This window comes from Oryx dammah, unplaced genomic scaffold (assembly GCF_014754425.2).
Source record: "Oryx dammah isolate SB20612 unplaced genomic scaffold, SCBI_Odam_1.1 HiC_scaffold_5, whole genome shotgun sequence".
Lineage (NCBI taxonomy): Eukaryota > Metazoa > Chordata > Mammalia > Artiodactyla > Bovidae > Oryx > Oryx dammah.
This window is the reverse complement of record NW_024070189.1, coordinates 36686591-36692373: the sequence shown is the minus strand read 5'-3', so window position 1 is coordinate 36692373 and position 5783 is coordinate 36686591.

Here is a 5783-nt window from a genome sequence, read left to right as displayed (position 1 = left end):
AGCACGACCTTGCTAGCATGTGAAATGAGTGCAATTGTGGACTCATCATGTGATCTAGCAATTAATCTCTTTGAGATTTTCTGAATTGAAGTGAAAAAATATCCATGTGAAGACTTCAATATGATGCTGCTGCTGTTGCTGCTACTGCTAAGTCACTTCAGTTGTGTCCAACTCTGTGCAACCCCAGAGATGGCAGCCCACCAGGCTCCCCCGTCCCTGGGATTCTCCAGGCAAGAACACTGGAGTGGGTTGCCATTTCCTTCTCCAATGCAGGAAAGTGAAAAGTGAAAGTGAAGTCGCTCATTCATGTCCGACTCGTAGCGACCCCATGGACTGTAGCCTACCAGGCTCCTTCGTCCATGGGATTTTCCAGGCAAGAGTACTGGAGTGGGGTGCCATTGCCTTCTCCTCAATATAATGCTATAGAAGTTTTATTAAAATTAGCAAAAATAAAACAAAAAACTGAGAAGCAATCCAAATGTCCATCAACAAGTAAATGGATAAAATGTTTGTAATACATTTACTCAGTAGAACACTATTTACAAATAAATGGAAGCAAGTAGTAATACATATAACATACACATGAAAGTCAAAAATATGTTGAGAGAAAGAAGCCAAATGGAATAGATTAGACACTGTATAATTTTATCTGCATGAGATTCTAGAAAAGAAAAATCTGATAGTGACAGAAAGCATGTCAGGGTTTGTTTGCATGGGTTCAAACATGTGAGTTAATGCCAGAAAATGAGCTTTATTGAGGTTAAAGAGTTGAATAATTTATCATAATTTGTTGAATCTATATATTTTTATGTTTAATTTTTATGTTAATATTGTTAATTAAAATGCAATATGAAAAATCTAAAGAAATATTATACAACTAATAAGCATATGGAAAGATACTCTACTGAGATTTAGGGAAATGAAATTATACCAAGTCAAATATGCAAAATGTTTGAAAATACCAATTATAGATAAAAATGTGGAGAATCATAAACTCTCAAACCTGACTTGTGAAGCTGTCAATTAATACAATAATTGTGGTCAATATCTGGTAGATTTTGAGTAAGCTTAGCCCAGTGAGATATATGTACAATGTCACATGCAGTCAGATAACTGGGGTTCAAATTCTTCTCCTCTAATTTCCATAAACTCTTCATTTGATTCCCTTATTTCTGAAATAAGGAAAATGATCAGAGAGCATATGATAAGTTAATGTATGTAACACACTCAATGAGCTGTGGAATATTTTTAAAGAGATGGGAATAACAGACCACCTGACCTGCCTCCTGAGAAATCTGTATGCAAATCAAGAAGCAACAGTTAAAACTGGATGTGGAACAATGGACTGGTTCCAAATCAGGAAAGGAGTACATCAAGGCTGTATATTGTCACTCTGCTTATTTAACTTATATGCAGAGTACGTCATGAGAAATGTTGGACTGGGTGAAGCACAAGCTGGAATCAAGATTGCCAGGAGAAATATCAATAACCTCAGATATGCAGTATCACAACACTTATGGCAGAAAGCAAAAAAGAACTAAAGAGCCTCTTGATGAAAGTGAAAGAGGAGAGTGAAAAAGTTGGCTGAAAACTCAACATTCAGAAAACTAAGATCATGGCATCCAGTCACATCACTTCATGGCAAATAGATGGGGAAACAGTGGAACAGTGACAGACTATTTTGGGGGCTCCAGAATCACTGCAGATGGTGACTGCAGCCATGAAATTAAAAGACGCTTACTCCTTGGAAGGAAAGTTATGACCAACCTAGACAGGATATTAAAAAGCAGAGACATTAATTTGCCAACAAAGGTCCATTTAGTCAAAGCTATGGTTTCTCCAGTAGTCATGTATGGATGTGAGAGCTGGACTATAAAGAAAGCTAAGTGCCAAAGAATTGATGCTTTTGAACTGTGTTCTTGGAGAAGACTCTTGAGAGCCCCTTGGGCAGCAAGCAGATCCAACCAGTCCATCCTAAAGGAAATTAGTCCTGAATATTCTGGGTACTGATACTGAAGCTGAAACTCCAATACTTTGGCCACCTGATGTGAAGAACTGACTCATTGGAAAAAAATCCTGATGCTGGGAAAGATTGAAGGCGGGAGGAGAAGGAAATGACAGAGGATGAGATGGTTAGATGGCAACACCGACTCAATGGACATAAGTTCGAGTAAACTCCAGGAATTGGTGATGGACAGGGAGGCCTGTCGTGCTATAGTCCACAGGGTCACAGAGAGTCTGACACAACTGAGCGACTGACCTGAACTGATTTGAATGCTTTAATATATTGGGATTTTATCTTGAAATAAAACTTTATAGTTTTTCTTACACTGCAACTAATCCTCAGCTGCTGGTCCCAGTAGCAATTATGTTTATAGTCCCTCCTCTAAAATGATGAGACTTATTTTCAGCATTGATTTCAAGTATATTTCACACTTAGTGATTCACTTTATATACATGTGTAATATATCTTTGTAGTTGTATAAGATATGAATCCTAAAACTGAATTTGAGTTACTTAAATATTCTTATAAAATGTTTAGTTTTTTAATCATATTTAATACAAATTTCTTTTATTAAGATTTTGTCTTCTTTTTTTTGTAAACTTACTGTTTTCTCAATTCACCTATATTTTAGTATCTCGTTCCTATAGCTCAGATGGTAGAGTCGGCCTGCAATTCAGGGGACTCAGATTCAATCCCCAGGTCAGGAAAATCCCCTGGAGGAGGGCATGGCAACCTAGTCCAGTTCTCTTGCCTAGAGAATTCCATGGATAGAGGAGCTTGGCAGGCTACAGTCCAGGGAGTCACAAAAAGTCAGACATGACTGAGCGACTAACAGTAAGATTTACAAATGGAGCACCTGGAGATGGGTTGCCTCTTTTATGTGAGTTAAAATGTTTATTTTGCCAATTACTCATCATAGCATCAACTTACTATTTATTTTTATTTCTATTCTAGTGCTCCAGATTCCATCATTGGTTATAACGCTTTGAAAAAAAATTCATCATTATATCATAAATCATTTCTGAAGCATTTTCCAAAAATCAATACACAAAATCATGTAATTTCCACATTTTCCTTAAAGGTAAATTGAGTTGTCAGACTGAATGATTTGGGAATTCATATAACAAAATTGAAAATTGTACTTTGAGAAAGAGAGGGGGAAAGGCAGGGTGGAAAGGGAGAAGGGGAAGCAGAGAGAGAATAAAATGAAACTAATAAAATGCAAACTCAGATTAAATGTTTTTTAGCTACTAGGAATTTTCTTTAAAATATTTTTTTTCATGCACAATTATAGGAATCTATTTATTTTTTCTGGGTGGTGGCATTTAGTGGTATTTCTCATTTTTGAGCTTTACATTCTAATATAAAATCTATTACTTTGGAAAACTTTATTGTTAAAACTTTACCTGGGACATTTCAGAAAAGCACAAAGATTAGAATAAGAATTAGAATTTATTCTCATGGCATACTCAACACCAAGGATCATTTCAGTTCCTGAAACTAGTCAATTGTTTGAGTGAATAAAACAGTATATTATTAAAAAGTTAATGAGAAAGATAAAGATTTAACTTATTTTACTGAGTTGCTGCTGCTAAGTCGCTTCAGTCGTGTCCAACTCTGTGCGACCCCAGAGACGGCAGCCCACCAGGCTCCCCCCGTCCCTGGGATTCTCTAGGCAAGAACACTGGAGTGGGTTGCCATGTCCTTCTCCAATGCATGAAAGTGAAAAGTGAAAGTGAAGTCACTCATGTCCGACTCCTAGCAACCCCATGGACTGCAGCCTACCAGGCTCCTCTGCCCATGGGACTTTCCAGGCAAGAGTACTGGAGTGGGGTGCCATTGCCTTCTCCGATTTTACGGAGTAGCTATATAATATTTAATCCATCACAATTGTACAGGGCAGCAGTTAGGAATATGGGTTTTGTAACTTGAATTTCTGGTACAAGCTTTTCTAGCTGTGTGATCTAGGGTAGATTACTTCTCTGTGCCTTAATTGCTTCATCTTCTAAATAGAGATATTAAAAGATCTTAGTCCCATAGTTTTGGTATTTAACAATTAATAAATTAATACATAATATATGGACCCAATGTATGTGTCTTCCCAACATTTTTATGTTGAAGCCCTAACCTCCAATGTGATAATATTTGGTGGTGAGGCTTTTGGGTGGTAACTAGGTTTAGATGATTTAATGAGGGCAAAGCCACCTAAATGAGATTATTGTTGTTTTGTCACTAAGTCATGTCCAATTCTTTGCGACCCCATGGACTGTAGCCTGCCAGGCTCCTCTGTCCATGGGCTTCTCCAGGCAAGAATACTTGAGTGGGTTGCCATTCCCTTCTCCAGGGGATCTTCTGACCTAGAGATCGAAACTTCATCTCCTGTATTGACCGGCAGATTTTTACCACTGAGCCACCTGGGAAACCCTTGTATGAGATCAGCTTTCTTACAAGTGAGGAAGAGACCAGAGCGTGTCCTCTCTCCACCACGTGAGGACACAAGGAGAAGGCACCCACCTGCAAGCCATAAAGAGAGGCTTCAGCAAGAATCCTACCATGCCAGCACCCTAATCCTGGACTACTCAAGAGTCCTGAACTCCGATAAATAAACGTCTGCAGTTTTAACCATCTGTCTGTGGTATTTTGTTATAGCAGCCCAAATAAACTGAGACACAGGACATTAGTAAATAATAAGCAAGTATACACGTAACTTTGAATTATTTAGCCTTTTGTTTTTAATGGGCATGTAACTTGCACTCAAACGATTTAGGCATGATTACTAAAATTTAAAAGGGAAGAAAACACAGAAATTTTAAACTAAATGTCAGTGCAGATCCACTCTATTATAACACTTCACCACCTCATTTTACAATTCACAGCACAATTATGGTCCAGCATTTCACAGCTACAAAATAGTCAGTAAACAGAACCAGGATGAAATCTGGGATTTCTTATTATAAGATCAGCACTCTTTCCACAAAATTTCTCTTATTTATCTAAAATACCTTTTTTAATACATCATAAATTGTAACACTCTTCTCAGAATGTAGTTTAGACTAATAAATAAGAAATAGAAATTCATCTGACCACCATTTCTATAAACTAACTAAAATGATTGCTAAGATTTGTTAAAAATTAATGATTATTTGTAGAAGTTGGTACCTTCAGTTCTGGCTAGCTAACACCTGGTAATGGCACTTGGGGACTGCCAGTAAAATATGGCCAGTTTAACAGTGGTCTATCAACACTGTTCCCTCTCTATACCTCCATTAACATCTCTCAGAGCCAATAATACAGGCACATATTTAAAGTGATGAAATGTATGCAAGAAAAACAAATATTGCTTAGAGCGATCAACAAAACACTGGGAGATAGAAAACAGATGTTCAAGTGGTAACTGACATGACAATGCAGAGAAAGCTGAACATGTATGCCCATGACTTTTCCCAGCAAGAAGCTCGGCTATGCACAGTGGGCCACATGTTACACATAAAAGAATGAGATTAAAACATTTCCTCACACCATATACAAAAATAAACTCAAACTGGATTGCGTGTACATGCTCAGCCTGGCTCTTTGCAACCCTATAGACTGTAGTCCATCAGGCTCCTCTGTCCGTGAAATTTTCCAGGCAAGAATACTGGAGTGGGTTGCCATTTCCTACCCCAGGGGAGCTTCTTGATCCAGGGATTTGAACCATTGTCTCTTGCTGTCTCTTACAGCAAGAATCCACCTGCCAGGTGGATTCTTTACCACTGGCACCATCTGGGAAGCCCTAAAC